Genomic DNA, 18,272 nt, shown 5'->3' on the forward strand with positions numbered 1-18,272 from the left:
GCCTTTCCTGCTTCCCAGACTTGTATATCTGTTTCCCCTGTGTTGTTTATTTCGAAATATTTAGCTATATCCCCTGTCAACTGATCAGTGAATAACTGGTCCTTTCCAAAGCAGTCTGTTGCACCTCCAACTGCTGTCTGCCCTGTATATCCCCTCTATGTCTAATGTCAGTCATAGATTTCAGGGTACTAGCTGCACAGCGACCATCCGTTGTGCACCAAACACTTGGTTGTTCGGCTAGGTGGGGTGGGAGCGAAAATGGGCATGTCTGAACATGCGCAGAATAGCTGGGTGGTTGTTGTTGAGGAAGGGACTGTGGGCGGGGTGCGGAAGTTAACTAGTGTTGGGTATTGCCTTTTACAAATACAGAATGTTCGGGTAACAGCATAAACTCATCTGCAAAAAAGAGTTGAGATTCCACCCTGAGAACCGCAGATGGGCAGCGGGTAATCATTATCCTCCTTTGTTGCACACACATTATGGCTGACTGCATTAGTGACATGACCTGGACATCTGGGGTCTTAACAAATACGTAAAAAGGCATAGAACGGTAACATACCTGCACAGGAACAAAGATAGGCATAGCACTGGAATGAAAGCCAAGCCCGGCAAGCCACCCGACGCACCCTCCAGATAGGAGACACAGCGCTAGTGAAGAACCAGGCGCCACCAAGGAAATTAGCTCTCACATACAAATCACAACCATGGACGGTCGTGGAAAAGAACAGCATGGTAACAGCATCACAAGGAAGCGAGAAGGTGACCCGAAATTCCTCCCACTTTCGGAAAGTCTCAACAACCATGTGGCAAGAGACCACCGGAACCATCACGGAGCATGGCGAACAGACTATGGCTAAAACGGAACAACCACGAGAAGCCAAAGGTCCACCCCGGGACACTGACCATGTACTGCCACCAGTGGACGATGGAGAACCAGTCCTCCCAAGTGCCAGCACCACCATGAGAGTGGAGAACCACCACCGTTACTTCCTCCGGCGGTAATTAGCACCGTCAACCCTGATTGGAGGGTTTGTGCTGCACGGGATCTATCGGCGAGCTGGTACACTGCACATTCGTGACTGTGAAAAGTTGATTTAACGTTATTGATCAAATTTCATGTTGGTATTCAGTTTGGGGAGGGATGTGATATAGTCATGTGATTATGAATGACGTGGAGAAAGTTAATAAATGAAGGTGAAAGTCCGCCAACGGGAATTGCGTCCCTGACACTCATTCAGTGTGCTTGTGAGTTATTAGTGCGGGCCTGGTAGCACACAGGGGCCTCTTCAGTACATCACAAGCGCCAGCTACAGCTAGCAGTCTTGGCCGGGCCTGTGGAGCTGGGTGGCACAGTGCGACTGTGTTCTCTGCTGCCCCCACTTTGCCATGGCGTGTTATACTCTACGTGGTTCCAAGCAAATCGGGTGCACCTGAACAGCTGCAACACTTTGCAGATGCGACACTCTTAATACTGGCAGTGTGTTTAGGGGACACAACTTCTCTTTAACTCTCTGGTGCAGCCGGCTCTCTTGCCTCTCTCGCTTGCTCTTCCAGTTTGCGGTGTTGGGTAAATACATGTCCCCGGGTTTTTTAAGATATTACTGGTCTCTTTAAAAGACAAGAGATGCCTTGTTACCCAAACCAAAGAGATGTAGGATGTCCTTAGACCTTGGCCAATAATGCTAACATCAGGTTGCATCTTAGACACTGCCTGCTTTTAACTTCCACCATGGTAGTAGGTAGGAGCGCCATGTTCTATTTACTCCATGAAGCATCTTTTCAAAATAATTGTTTGCGAGTAATACAGCCAAATTATGAGTAGTAATACCAGCTGAAAACCTCCAGTAATTCCTCATCATTTCATCTCCAATCAAAAGCTGGAGGTAAGATTTGTTTGCCCCCCACCCAAATATTAACTGAAAGGATGTGATAGAGAAAAAATGTGCACCCTGCTCGACAGGGAACAAAGAAAATGTGACTCGTAGTTACACTTTTGCCGCCCCTCGGCGCAATTTCTAAAGTTTGCGGGGCTGGGGGCTTAGCTTGCCTTCCAATGTGTTCACAATCATGCTGAGTTGAGAATGCATGGAAAAGTGAAGTGTTCCCCGGCAAATATTTGTAACCAGTGGAGGGGCAGAGGCAATACACCAAAGAGTCATTACTGACCCTTCTGTGCATTTTTCCTGCAGCACTGTGGCGATCACGTATGCACTTTGACCAATTTCTCAGGAAGGGAAATGCGTTTTTAATGTAAACCAAATGCTTTAAACAAAGATGGGGTCAAATTGAATCAATGCATGCAGCACTTCCATTTTCCTGTATTTTAGTTTTTTACCACTTTCTTCGCGACAAAGTCATAGTGCTGTGTTACAAAAACTTTGCACTGGTGCAAAGCACAAATAGTGCTAGGGCAATTAAGGCCCTACGGCAAAGAAAATACACTTTCAAGGCATTTTTGCACAAGGGCAGCAGACTAGGAGGTGCACAAAGAAAGTGAAAGAATATGCTCCTTAAACTAGGGACATGTTTGACCTGATGCAAATTGCCCTGGCACCTGTGATGCGTTTCTGAAACACTGTCCATGAGGGTTCCAGGAACCTGGAAATACTGCATGCTGCTGTATTTGCAGCAAAAGGCCTCTAAATGTTTATTGAGGCCCCAGTGTTGTTTAGAGTCTGCAGCTGTTTGGGGAATTCATGACAGAATCATCAAATGCTTGATTGAAGTATATTCATAATCAAGCTGTTTCTGAGTTCCTTGGAGGCCACCTAGTTCAAGAGCTGGGCCGTCACAAACATTAGGCGCAGCGCAGGACAGGACATGAGCCCCAATGTCCTGTCCTGTCCTGTCCTGACAGGACAGGACATTGGGGCTCATTCTGAGTCGGGCGGTCCAGTAAAAAAGTGCTGGTATCCGAGGATACTGGGACTCTACCGGACTGCCCGACCATAGGAGTGCCGACGAGACACCTGGTTACCTCCAGCTGAATGCTGGCCCCACCAGCCAAAAAAGCCCTTGTTACCGCCACTGGCATTGCCGATGGCAGTAACGAAAGCAAATCCCCTCATGGAGCCCTATGGGACTCCATAAATGGGAATTAACACCGCTCCGCCAGCACCCGTAATCCGGCAGCAATGCCACCAGACCGGGTGTCGGAAACGGTAACAGCCTTTTCCGTTATCCTGGCGGCCCTACTGCCAGGATACCAGCAAGGTTTCAATGAGGCCCATTGTTTGCTGTTTGCACGACCCAGTAACAACGAGGCCGTATATTTCATAGGCTCTTAAGAGTCAACATTTCTCATACAGTTAGAAAAGGCCATTTACTCTGGTCGCCATAATAATATCCAGAAGTGAAGCTGTTGTGCAAAGCATGTTGTCGATCAAACTGAAAGAACCGAAGAGAAAAACAATTTAAGGGAAAGAAAGTTCAACGTTTTTAATGAGCCAGGGGACACGGCATATAAAAGACGCCGTCCACAGCATGGAGCTTCAACCTGGTCCTGGAAGTGATCAGATGCTGGGGTTATGTGGGGTGTACTGTCAGGAAACTATGGGAAGAAAGGAACCCAACAACTGGTTTGTGTCATTAACCTTTGAGGAGAGCGAAACTTGGCTCTTTTCTAGCAGTCCAAATCTGAAAGCTGAAAGGTGCATCAGTCATCCTTTGCTCCAGCAATGCTGCTGCCTGTCTGCTTGGAAAAATACCTATTTGTGACAATCCATCAAGCAATATGTATAATAATCCCTGAGCACGTGCAGGCATATGAAAATCATACCTAAGGAATTCTGTGTTTCGTTATAGTAATAGAAGGCTTTGAATGCAACTTATAGAATGATGAGATGTGATGATGTGTTATGACCAGGTGCTAGTCCTACTCTTCCTCGTCACAGTGCTGACCTTTGAGGTATGACGGAAGAACCTTTTATTATCTTTGCTTAGCCCTGCTCTCAGCTCCATGGAAATGCAAAACCGCATGGGCCCCTCCATTCAGGGAATTGTGGGGGAGACCGATCATGCCTACCAACACCAGGCAAATCAGGACTTGGAGCAATGAAGATTGCTGCTAAATAATCCGATCCTTTCCGCAACAGCCTTTCCCTCGTCCCAGTACTCACTTTTGAGGTATTCCAATGCTAGCAAAGGAGTGGTTGCTATAAGACAAAACCACACAAAATGAAAGGTATACTTTTGCACATCCCACACCCCTTTTTCAAGGTGGCAGTATTTATCATTCTTAAAGGTTGTAACCAATTAGCAAGGATCCTTTCGAAGGGAAGTTTTAAGGCAGCATGCTTCTGTGAATCTTCTGTGGCTCAGTCCCCCACAAGGATGTGCCGCCTTCCTCCCATGGTGCCCCCCCCCATTGCCAGGTCAGATGCTCTCACGCCATTGAAAGACAGATAGGAGAGGTGGTCTACACGCTTTCAAAGTTTTCCAATAATAAGTGCTCAGTCAGTCCCATACTCCACGGCATTATACATTTTCTGGAAGTCCCCAAAAGCAGATTCAGCCATACATGATGCATAGGGACTTAGCTTGAGGGAGATCTAACTCCCCACACAAGGTTTATTGATGGTTGAGTTCATTTTCTTATCCGCACAGTCTCTCACAGTGGCCTCCTCAGTATTCGTGGGCGAGTGACCAGTGAAACTGGCCAGCATGGAGTCTACCTCTCAATGGATACGGCACTGTGGCTTCTTCTCCTTGTAATCTTGCTGTTGTTATCTTACCCCGACCTTCCCATTCCCTTAAGATTTTTCTCTGGATGTCAGACATCAGTGGCAATCAGCATTTGTCTGAATGTTTAATGTGGCACATTGTAGGTCCGCCAGAGACCGAGGGGTACCCCAAACTTCAAACTCAGTGGTTTTTGTTATGTTGAAAAAAAACGACATCCTGGAAATCTTTATCCAGATGGTTCCGGCTGGGATCACTCTCCTCCTGCTGGGTTTCAGTGATGAGGATAAGGGCCATGCAGTAGAGTATGACGATGACGAAGAACATGAGGAAGTGTGAGTTATCCACTTTCCTTTTCTACCTCTTTTAAGAGCTTCTTCAACCCATAAGGGCCCTTTAATGGTAACCTTCACCTCTGCCTTGAAATATCTATGGGTAGAATTTTTTTTCCTCCTCATTTGGGAAGAAGAAGGGGGGAATCAGAAGAAGAACCACTGCACCTATGCTGTAGATGCACTCTATTCCCACTGCATTGCATGCCATGTGCCTCTCCCTACGTGGCATGCTATGTCAGACACCTCAGTGTCGGCATCTGACATCTCCCGTCACTACATTATCACTGTTTGTAAATTAGTTAAAAATGCAATCTACTAAATAGAATTTTCTATACCCATGATTGTCTCTGCGGGTTTGGTATGATTCCTAGTGCCCTTTCAGCATCAGCTTCCGCAAACCAAACATTTAGATCCTCGCCACGTTCGTATTGTGGGAATTTTGGCTGTGGGGTTTCCTGTGTTTTTTGTAGATTTGCTCTCATTCCCACATTCTTCGTTGAGGTACCCTTCCTCTACTGTACCATTTATGATTGAGTGCTTTGCAGGGTCTTCCTGCTCCCTTCCTTGGCACAGTACTAGTCTTTCCAGATACCATTGTTTCCATGTGTGGTTTGTATACAATGTTCTATCACCTTGTGCCCTTGTGGGGGTTCACTGTGTCAAGGCAATGTTCTTTTGTCCTTATGAGACAGCTTTACTTTTAGCTGGAGGTAATTTTCTTTAACCTCTTTTCTCACATGATGCATTGTCTTCCTTTTAACACTCTTTACACTAATTATTTTTATTGTGTTTTGTCTTATTCACAGTGGCAAGAATGGCACAAGCCTTTCACAAAGTCATAATGATGGAAAAAAAGATTAAAAATAGAAAATACAAAAGAATATGAAACACAAATTAAAATATAAAAGAAAAAAAAACGTTATATACCACAAACGTTTTCTTCTTTACTGTTCTGACTTGAGAGTCGTGTAAACCGATGAGACCTCCGTCCCCAAGTGACGCACAGGGGAACTAATAGAAACCCGCTGTGCAAACTTTGAGGCCACAGGTGAGAGATGTCTTCCCAGATCCACGGAACCTCTGGAACACCGATGCTGCTGTCAAAAGGGAACGAGGTTAAGTACCAGGCAATTACAATACAATCAGGTAAACAATAGGATCTAAAGGGTCTTACCTATCTAGTGTTGGGGAAACCCAGGTAACCTAGTAGAGAGGTTTGAGACTCAGATGATGCGGCGGTCCCTGGAATAATAGGACCGCAGGTGAGCGTGGATGTAGGGTTAGCCACCTGTAGGAGAGAGGGCTTGACTTGAATCCCAAGAAGGGAAATGGCGTAGAAGTTCCGTAAGGTATCAAGGGATGATCCAAAGACAAGTCGAGGTGAAGTCCAAAATCCGGCAACAGGTAAACAGTTCCAAGCAACGGTACAAAGGGGTGTCCGAAGGAGTCCGAGGTAGAGTTCCGTGATCAAAGTAACAAGGAGCAATTCGTAACGTCAAACAGGGTCTGAAGACAGCTGAGAAGCAATGAGCATTCTGTCTCTCAGACCTTTATACTGTGTGTCTCTGGGTCATGTGACGTCTCTGGGTCATGTGACGTCCACCAAGGTCACGTGAGGAACGCCAAAATGGATCACGTGACCGACGTGAAGACGTAACGCCGCCCCTTCTGCTATATGTTCTCCAAGGCAATTGCCAATGCAGAAAGGGTTGCAATCGAGCCCGTACACCAAAGCTGGTACGGTGTTTTCGGTCCTTTGGGTTTACCGAATCACTTGAGCCTCAAACCGTGGGAGGAGATGTTGGGGGAATGTGCGCAGTGTTCTGATGTGGAGTGGACTGGTGTGCAGAGGATCGCCTAACATTTACCCTTAGTTGTACTTCACCCATGTAAACCTCTGGTTGATTACTCACTTCACTGACCCAGGCAGGTGGTATCTGTGTATTGGCGCATCTTTTCTGCATTAAGAAAATGGGATAGGTTCCTGTTACACTGATTGGAGTGCTTTGGCGAGCTGGTAGTCCCTTTTGAAATTCTGCTTAGCACTGAAGCCCACTTCTGTATGCAGCTCGTATCATGCCCTTGATGTAACTGTTCGCTCTCTCAACTTGTCGGTTTCCATGTGGGCGATGTAGAGCACAATTCTTGTGCTTGATGTCTGTTTGTTTGAGATATGTTTTCATTGTCTCTGATGTAAATTGGACTCCTTTGTATGTTACTATTCTCACCTAACTCTTTTTGGAAGAATCGTATGATCAACTTAGTGGTTATTTTATTCATTAAATCAGCTTCCATCAATTTGCAAGTCTAGTCTACTATTACTGTTGCATACATCTGTCATTTTGGCATGCAATCCATTAATCTATAAAAGCAACACCCACTTGGAGCCCCGCTTAGCTCTACCATCCTAGATTTGCCTGTAGTGGTGCTGGTCTTAACGTCAGCCTTTCATCGCCTCCCTTCTATACACGGTGACTGCCTACTAGTCTTTCAATGTTGATGTTCATTTGCAGCCCCCAGTATTGTTCTATTGTTCTACATTTTGTAAGGGTGGTCTCTTTGTTACCATCATAACGCAGTTGAGGTAATCAAGTTATGGTGGCTGGAGCTGGTATCATCACATCATTTCTCATGACCAGCCCTTCATTGAGACATCTTTCTGCAATTCTGCAGCTCATTTAGTAAAAACTCTAAAAATAAAATCTGAAGAGATAATAAAAGTATTTTTGTAATAAAAACTCTAGACTGCTCAGATCTGCTTAAGTTGCATTAGATCTGTGAGCTCTTATCGGGGCTGTGAACTGTGGTAGTTTAGACATTTAGTGATCTTTCTCCAAGCCCTCCTTTCTTGATGTATTCTACCACTTTCTGGAGAGTGGTGGTATTCTCCTAGAGTTGTTTTTTTTCTCTGCTTGTTTTCCTGTATCCGTCTCCGTTGCCGGATATATTTGAAGAGAGGGTCCAGAGAGGGTCCCGGCAATGCCCCGCCTCACCCCCATGAACATGACAGGCCGAAGAGCCAGGAACGCTCAAAGTCACTCATCCTTTTTCGGACAAACCAAAAGTGCTCAACTGGCTGGCACGTATGCAGAAAGGTATTCCCTCAGATAGCCATTCCAACCATATCCATTGCAGATCCTTCCAGATCCACAGAACCTGATAGAGATCGTGGACCCAAACAAAATAATGCACTGCATCAATTAAGCACCAAGAAGCCACTGTGCTGATGTCACTAGTGACACCACGACGTAGCACCGATAGTCATTAAGCATACTCGCAGCCCTGCACCACATTACACAAACATACATTCGCATACACGAAAAACATGCTTACACAGTTCTGTAGATAGAGGATGGTTACATATCCATCCTGTCGAAACCTTTATTATTTTTCTCATTAGCCAAATGCAGCAACGCTGAAACGCAAAGCAACAAGAGATCCTGAGCAGGCTTGCAGATGCGTACGGCACTTAACTCTATGGAACTACAGGAGTATATATAGAGCCTGGTAGGACCACGTACGACTGACTTATAGGGAACATAGCACAGTAACAGTATGTAGAAAGCACATTATAAGTCTAAGGAAAATTATAGGAGGCCTCAAGCCACAGAACACGAGACAAGAGGAGCAGACTCAGGCTGCATAAAGCACAACTGAGCTTGCAGCCAAGGTCAGAGATAAACAGTCACATTCCAAGCTTCAGACGACAAGGCACCAGCTGCAGAAAAATGTAATACATCCTCATAATGCAGACCAAGTGAGCACAATTTTGTGGTCTATAACCACTTGATGCAGCCGAACTAGACAATGGGCATTCACCCGTGGTGGCAAGACAAGCCAATATCAGCAATCCAGACGAGAAGTAAAGTGTTGCAATGTGGAAAAGCACTCTCACAGGTGGTCTACTACCAGATACAATTCTGAATCATAGTCATTTCACATCAACGTGAAGAGGTGCACAGAGGGCTGTGAACCGAACTGGGTCTCAGGCCTGGGGAGAACAGATCTAGCCAATCAAGAGACCGAAATCCCATGGTGGATGTCAGCGGGAAAGAGCCAATGGTAAGTTCACAACTCTGCAACAATGTAATAGATAGTTTTAAGGGACGGGGCAGGCCCGCCACCTGGCATGCGAGGACCAGTACAATAACCTCTATAGGGGATAGATATATGTGTTACTACTTTCAGCACCCAGTCAGTAGTGGGGATAGGTTTTTGGGGAAGGGCCCAGGTGATGACGGCATGTAGCATCAAAACTGGGAAACGCACCATGGAAAATTGAGAAGTACTGGGGAATCACCTGGGGCTTTGCCATTTGGGAGGCGGGAGATGGCATTTAAGACCTCTCCATCGTTATTGTGCTCTCTAGATGTTCTAAGTTGTTTTCCCTGAATTGCACCATGTCCATTCCCCTAAGGCAGGGGTGCACAACTGATTTTGACAGAGGGCCGAAAGTACCTTACATGAGGGCTATAGTGGGCCGAAAAGTAAAAGTGGGCGGGGCGGTAGGCGGGACATGTCAGGAGGCTTTTTCAACCCCCAATTTGTATTAAAGACATGGAAAAAGATATGTTTTTGAGGGGTAACGATTTTTATTGCATTTCAAACTTACATTTTGTACTACACATTTTCCATTGCTATCATTTATTTCTAACTGTGCCTGTTTTAGCTTTATTATTGAGTTCACTCTTGGAGTGCAATACTATGCCCCATGGCTCCCATCCCCAACCAAACACTATGCCCCATGGCCCCCTCACCCCCAACCAAACACTATGCCCCATGGCCCCCTCACCCCCAACCAAACACTATGCCCCATGGCCCCCTCACCTCCAACCAAACACTATGCCCATGGCTCCCATCCCCAACCAAACACTATGCCCCATGGCCCCCTCACCCCCAACCAAACACTATGCCCCATGGCCCCCTCACCCCCAACCAAACACTATGCCCCATGGCTCCCATCCCCAACCAAACACTATGCCCCATGGCCCCCTCACCCCCAACCAAACACTATGCCCCATGGCCCCCTCACCCCCAACCAAACACTATGCCCCATGGCTCCCATCCCCAACCAAACACTATGCCCCATGGCCCCCTCACCCCCAACCAAACACTATGCCCCATGGCCCCCTCACCCCCAACCAAACACTATGCCCCATGGCTCCCATCCCCAACCAAACACTATGCCCCATGGCCCCCTCACCCCCAACCAAACACTATGCCCCATGGCTCCCATCCCCAACCAAACACTATGCCCCATGGCTCCCTCACCCCCAACCATGCACTATGCCCCATGGCCCCCTCACCCCCAACCAAACACTATGCCCCATGTCTCCCATCCCCAACCAAACACTATGCCCCATGGCCCCCTCACCTCCAACCAAACACTATGCCCCATGGCTCCCATCCCCAACCAAACACTATGCCCCATGGCTCCCTTCCCCCCAACCAAACACTATGCCCCATGGCCCCCTCACCCCCAACCAAACACTATGCCCCATGGCTCCCATCCCCAACCAAACACTATGCCCCATGGCCCCCTCACCCCCAACCAAACACTATGCCCCATGGCCCCCTCACCCCCAACCAAACACTATGCCCCATGGCTCCTATCCCCAACCAAACACTATGCCCCATGGCCCCCTTACCCCCAACCAAACAATATGCCCCATGGCTCCCATCCCCAACCAAACACTATGCCCCATGGCCCCCTCACCCCCAACCAAACACTATGCCCCATGGCTCCTATCCCCAACCAAACACTATGCCCCATGGCCCCCTCACCCCCAACCAAACACTATGCCCCATGGCTCCCATCCCCAACCAAACACTATGCCCCATGGCCCCCTCACCCCCAACCAAACACTATGCCCCATGGCCCCCTCACCCCCAACCAAACACTATGCCCCATGGCTCCCATCCCCAACCAAACACTATGCCCCATGGCCCCCTCAACCCCAACCAAACAGTATGCCCCATGGCCCCCTCACCCCCAACCAAACACTATGCCCCATGGCTCCCATCCCCAACCAAACACTATGCCCCATGGCCCCCTCACCCCCAACCAAACACTATGCCCCATGGCCCCCTCACCCCCAACCAAACACTATGCCCCATGGCCCCCTCACCCCCAACCAAACACTATGCCCCATAGCCCCCTCACCCCCAACCAAACACTATGCCCCATGGCTCCCATCCCCAACCAAACACTATGCCCCATGGCCCCCTCACCCCCAAGCAAGCACTATGCCCCATGGCTCCCATCCCCAACCAAACACTATGCCCCATGGCTCCCTCACCCCCAACCAAACACTATGCCCCATGGCTCCCATCCCCAACCAAACACTATGCCCCATGGCTCCCATCCAAAACCAAACACTATGCCCCATGGCCCCCTCACCCCCAACCAAACACTATGCCCCATGGCCCCCTCACCCCCAACCAAACACTATGCCCCATGGCTCCCATCCCCAACCAAACACTATGCCCCATGGCCCCCTCACCCCCAACCAAACACTATGCCCCATGGCTCCCATCCCCAACCAAACACTATGCCCCATGGCTCCCTCACCCCCAACCAAACACTATGCCCCATGGCTCCCATCCCCAACCAAACACTATGCCCCATGGCCCCCTCACCCCCAACCAAACACTATGCCCCATGGCCCCCTCACCCCCAACCAAACACTCTGCCCCATGGCTCCCACCCCCAACCAAACACTATGCCCCATGGCTCCCACCCCCAACCAAACACTATGCCCCAAACACACTCAAGCATGCACCCATACAGACCTGAACCCCCCACCCCCCAACTCAGCACACACACAAACATGCACCCATACAGACCCGAACCCCCCACCCCCCAACTCAGCACACACACAAACATGCACCCATACAGACCCGAACTCCAAACCCACCCCAACTCCAAACCCCCACCCCCAACTCAGCACACACACTCAAGCATGCACCCATACAGACCCGAACCCCCCACCCCCCCAACTCAGCACACACACAAACATGCACCCATACAGACCCAAACCCCCCACCCCCCCAAATCAGCACACACACAAACATGCACCCATACAGACCCGAACCCCCCACCCCCCCTACTCAGCACACATAAAACATTCAAATCAAAACATTCATACACATCCGACACACATCCGACACCCCCCCCACCCCCGCATCTCAACATACACACAAAATACATTCAAATACAAACATTCACACCCCCCCCACATCTCAACATACACACAAAATACATTCAAATACAAACATTCACACCCCCCACATCTCAACATACACACAAAATACATTCAAATACAAACATTCATACACATCCGACACACCCCCGCATCTCAACATACACTCAAAATACATTCAAACACAAACATTCATACACATCCGACACACCCCCCACCCCCGCATCTCAACATACACTCAAAATACATTCAAACACAAACATTCATACACATCCGACACACCCACCCACCCCCGCATCTCAACATACACTCAAAATACATTCAAACACAAACATTCATACACATCCGACACACCCCCCCACCCCCGCATCTCAACATACACTCAAAATACATTCAAACACAAACATTCATACACATCCGACACACCCCCCACCCCCGCATCTCAACATACACTCAAAATACATTCAAACACAAACATTCATACACATCCGACACCCCCCCACCCCCGCATCTCAACATACACTCAAAATACATTCAAACACAAACATTCATACACATCGGACACACCCCCACCCCCGCATCTCAACATACACTCAAAATACGCAAACAAAGGGGGGTCTGGGAATCTCTCTACCAGCACGAACACAGCCCAATGACCTGTTCTTGGGTGAATAACCCCTGGGAGAGACTCTACCAAGTCTTTAGCTCACTGTCCTTTTCACAGAGAAGAAATTTCCCCGCATATCAACCTTTGTCCTGCCCAGGGGCAGTCCAGCGCCGAAATGCTAGGCAATTCTCCTCTGAACAAGAGTACCACCAGTAACCCCATACACGTGTTTCAGCCTTGTTGGGCATCATCAGTGAGGTGAAACTGTTGCCTCTCTAAGAACAGTGAGCAAGGGGTCCACGTCTGGATTGCCCTGTTAACTTAGGGTGAAACCCAAAGTTAATGTATGCAAACAAAGGGGGGTCTGGGAATCTTTCTACCAGCACGAACACAGCCCAATGACCTGTTCTTGGGTGAATAACCCCTGGGAGAGACTCTACCAAGTCTTTAGCTCACTGTCCTTTTCACAGAGAAGAAATTTCCCCGCATATCAACCTTTGTCCTGCCCAGGGGCAGTCCAGCGCCGAAATGCTAGGCAATTCTCCTCTGAACAAGAGTACCACCAGTAACCCCATACACGTGTTTCAGCCTTGTTGGGCATCATCAGTGAGGTGAAACTGTTGCCTCTCTAAGAACAGTGAGCAAGGGGTCCACGTCTGGATTGCCCTGTTAACTTAGGGTGAAACCCAAAGTTAATGTATGCAAACAAAGGGGGGTCTGGGAATCTCTCTACCAGCACGAACACAGCCCAATGACCTGTTCTTGGGTGAATAACCCCTGGGAGAGACTCTACCAAGTCTTTAGCTCACTGTCCTTTTCACAGAGAAGAAATTTCCCCGCATATCAACCTTTGTCCTGCCCAGGGGCAGTCCAGCGCCGAAATGCTAGGCAATTCTCCTCTGAACAAGAGTACCACCAGTAACCCCATACACGTGTTTCAGCCTTGTTGGGCATCATCAGTGAGGTGAAACTGTTGCCTCTCTAAGAACAGTGAGCAAGGGGTCCACGTCTGGATTGCCCTGTTAACTTAGGGTGAAACCCAAAGTTAATGTATGCAAACAAAGGGGGGTCTGGGAATCTCTCTACCAGCACGAACACAGCCCAATGACCTGTTCTTGGGTGAATAACCCCTGGGAGAGACTCTACCAAGTCTTTAGCTCACTGTCCTTTTCACAGAGAAGAAATTTCCCCGCATATCAACCTTTGTCCTGCCCAGGGGCAGTCCAGCGCCGAAATGCTAGGCAATTCTCCTCTGAACAAGAGTACCACCAGTAACCCCATACACGTGTTTCAGCCTTGTTGGGCATCATCAGTGAGGTGAAACTGTTGCCTCTCTAAGAACAGTGAGCAAGGGGTCCACGTCTGGATTGCCCTGTTAACTTAGGGTGAAACCCAAAGTTAATGTATGCAAACAAAGGGGGGTCTGGGAATCTCTCTACCAGCATGAACACAGCCCAATGACCTGTTCTTGGGTGAATAACCCCTGGGAGAGACTCTACCAAGTCTTTAGCTCACTGTCCTTTTCACAGAGAAGAAATTTCCCCGCATATCAACCTTTGTCCTGCCCAGGGGGAAGTCCAGCGCCGAAATGCTAGGCAATTCTCCTCTGAACAAGAGTACCACCAGTAACCCCATACACGTGTTTCAGCCTTGTTGGGCATCATCAGTGAGGTGAAACTGTTGCCTCTCTAAGAACAGTGAGCAAGGGGTCCACGTCTGGATTGCCCTGTTAACTTAGGGTGAAACCCAAAGTTAATGTATGCAAACAAAGGGGGGGTCTGGGAATCTCTCTACCAGCACGAACACAGCCCAATGACCTGTTCTTGGGTGAATAACCCCTGGGAGAGACTCTACCAAGTCTTTAGCTCACTGTCCTTTTCACAGAGAAGAAATTTCCCCGCATATCAACCTTTGTCCTGCCCAGGGGCAGTCCAGCGCCGAAATGCTAGGCAATTCTCCTCTGAACAAGAGTACCACCAGTAACCCCATACACGTGTTTCAGCCTTGTTGGGCATCATCAGTGAGGTGAAACTGTTGCCTCTCTAAGAACAGTGAGCAAGGGGTCCACGTCTGGATTGCCCTGTTAACTTAGGGTGAAACCCAAAGTTAATGTATGCAAACAAAGGGGGGTCTGGGAATCTCTCTACCAGCACGAACACAGCCCAATGACCTGTTCTTGGGTGAATAACCCCTGGGAGAGACTCTACCAAGTCTTTAGCTCACTGTCCTTTTCACAGAGAAGAAATTTCCCCGCATATCAACCTTTGTCCTGCCCAGGGGCAGTCCAGCGCCGAAATGCTAGGCAATTCTCCTCTGAACAAGAGTACCACCAGTAACCCCATACACGTGTTTCAGCCTTGTTGGGCATCATCAGTGAGGTGAAACTGTTGCCTCTCTAAGAACAGTGAGCAAGGGGTCCACGTCTGGATTGCCCTGTTAACTTAGGGTGAAACCCAAAGTTAATGTATGCAAACAAAGGGGGGTCTGGGAATCTCTCTACCAGCACGAACACAGCCCAATGACCTGTTCTTGGGTGAATAACCCCTGGGAGAGACTCTACCAAGTCTTTAGCTCACTGTCCTTTTCACAGAGAAGAAATTTCCCCGCATATCAACCTTTGTCCTGCCCAGGGGCAGTCCAGCGCCGAAATGCTAGGCAATTCTCCTCTGAACAAGAGTACCACCAGTAACCCCATACACGTGTTTCAGCCTTGTTGGGCATCATCAGTGAGGTGAAACTGTTGCCTCTCTAAGAACAGTGAGCAAGGGGTCCACGTCTGGATTGCCCTGTTAACTTAGGGTGAAACCCAAAGTTAATGTATGCAAACAAAGGGGGGTGTGGGAATCTCTCTACCAGCACGAACACAGCCCAATGACCTGTTCTTGGGTGAATAACCCCTGGGAGAGACTCTACCAAGTCTCTGTGAAAAGGACAGTGAGCTAAAGACTTGGTAGAGTCTCTCCCAGGGGTTATTCACCCAAGAACAGGTCATTGGGCTGTGTTCGTGCTGGTAGAGAGATTCCCAGACCCCCCTTTTGTTTGCATACATTAACTTTGGGTTTCACCCTAAGTTAACAGGGCAATCCAGACGTGGACCCCTTGCACACTGTTCTTAGAGAGGCAACAGTTTCACCTCACTGATGATGCCCAACAAGGCTGAAACACGTGTATGGGGTTACTGATGGTACTCTTGTTCAGAGGAGAATTGCCTAGCATTTCGGCGCTGGACTGCCCCTGGGCAGGACAAAGGCTGATATGCGGGGAAATTTCTTCTCTGTGAAAAGGACAGTGAGCTAAAGACTTGGTAGAGTCTCTCCCAGGGGTTATTCACCCAAGAACAGGTCATTGGGCTGTGTTCGTGCTGGTAGAGAGATTCCCAGACCCCCCTTTTGTTTGCATACATTAACTTTGGGTTTCACCCTAAGTTAACAGGGCAATCCAGACGTGGACCCCTTGCACACTGTTCTTAGAGAGGCAACAGTTTCACCTCACTGATGATGCCCAACAAGGCTGAAACACGTGTATGGGGTTACTGATGGTACTCTTGTTCAGAGGAGAATTGCCTAGCATTTCGGCGCTGGACTGCCCCTGGGCAGGACAAAGGCTGATATGCGGGGAAATTTCTTCTCTGTGAAAAGGACAGTGAGCTAAAGACTTGGTAGAGTCTCTCCCAGGGGTTATTCACCCAAGAACAGGTCATTGGGCTGTGTTCGTGCTGGTAGAGAGATTCCCAGACCCCCCTTTTGTTTGCATACATTAACTTTGGGTTTCACCCTAAGTTAACAGGGCAATCCAGACGTGGACCCCTTGCACACTGTTCTTAGAGAGGCAACAGTTTCACCTCACTGATGATGCCCAACAAGGCTGAAACACGTGTATGGGGTTACTGATGGTACTCTTGTTCAGAGGAGAATTGCCTAGCATTTCGGCGCTGGACTGCCCCTGGGCAGGACAAAGGCTGATATGCGGGGAAATTTCTTCTCTGTGAAAAGGACAGTGAGCTAAAGACTTGGTAGAGTCTCTCCCAGGGGTTATTCACCCAAGAACAGGTCATTGGGCTGTGTTCGTGCTGGTAGAGAGATTCCCAGACCCCCCTTTTGTTTGCATACATTAACTTTGGGTTTCACCCTAAGTTAACAGGGCAATCCAGACGTGGACCCCTTGCACACTGTTCTTAGAGAGGCAACAGTTTCACCTCACTGATGATGCCCAACAAGGCTGAAACACGTGTATGGGGTTACTGATGGTACTCTTGTTCAGAGGAGAATTGCCTAGCATTTCGGCGCTGGACTGCCCCTGGGCAGGACAAAGGCTGATATGCGGGGAAATTTCTTCTCTGTGAAAAGGACAGTGAGCTAAAGACTTGGTAGAGTCTCTCCCAGGGGTTATTCACCCAAGAACAGGTCATTGGGCTGTGTTCGTGCTGGTAGAGAGATTCCCAGACCCCCCTTTTGTTTGCATACATTAACTTTGGGTTTCACCCTAAGTTAACAGGGCAATCCAGACGTGGACCCCTTGCACACTGTTCTTAGAGAGGCAACAGTTTCACCTCACTGATGATGCCCAACAAGGCTGAAACACGTGTATGGGGTTACTGATGGTACTCTTGTTCAGAGGAGAATTGCCTAGCATTTCGGCGCTGGACTGCCCCTGGGCAGGACAAAGGCTGATATGCGGGGAAATTTCTTCTCTGTGAAAAGGACAGTGAGCTAAAGACTTGGTAGAGTCTCTCCCAGGGGTTATTCACCCAAGAACAGGTCATTGGGCTGTGTTCGTGCTGGTAGAGAGATTCCCAGACCCCCCTTTTGTTTGCATACATTAACTTTGGGTTTCACCCTAAGTTAACAGGGCAATCCAGACGTGGACCCCTTCCACACTGTTCTTAGAGAGGCAACAGTTTCACCTCACTGATGATGCCCAACAAGGCTGAAACACGTGTATGGGGTTACTGATGGTACTCTTGTTCAGAGGAGAATTGCCTAGCATTTCGGCGCTGGACTGCCCCTGGGCAGGACAAAGGCTGATATGCGGGGAAATTTCTTCTCTGTGAAAAGGACAGTGAGCTAAAGACTTGGTAGAGTCTCTCCCAGGGGTTATTCACCCAAGAACAGGTCATTGGGCTGTGTTCGTGCTGGTAGAGAGATTCCCAGACCCCCCTTTTGTTTGCATACATTAACTTTGGGTTTCACCCTATGTCAACAGGGCAATCCAGACGTGGACCCCTTGCACACTGTTCTTAGAGAGGCAACAGTTTCACCTCACTGATGATGCCCAACAAGGCTGAAACACGTGTATGGGGTTACTGATGGTACTCTTGTTCAGAGGAGAATTGCCTAGCATTTCGGCGCTGGACTGCCCCTGGGCAGGACAAAGCCTGATATGCGGGGAAATTTCTTCTCTGTGAAAAGGACAGTGAGCTAAAGACTTGGTAGAGTCTCTCCCAGGGGT

Source organism: Ambystoma mexicanum, chromosome 5q, assembly GCF_040938575.1.
Source record: "Ambystoma mexicanum isolate Mex_15411 chromosome 5q, UKY_AmexF1_1, whole genome shotgun sequence".
Lineage (NCBI taxonomy): Eukaryota > Metazoa > Chordata > Amphibia > Caudata > Ambystomatidae > Ambystoma > Ambystoma mexicanum.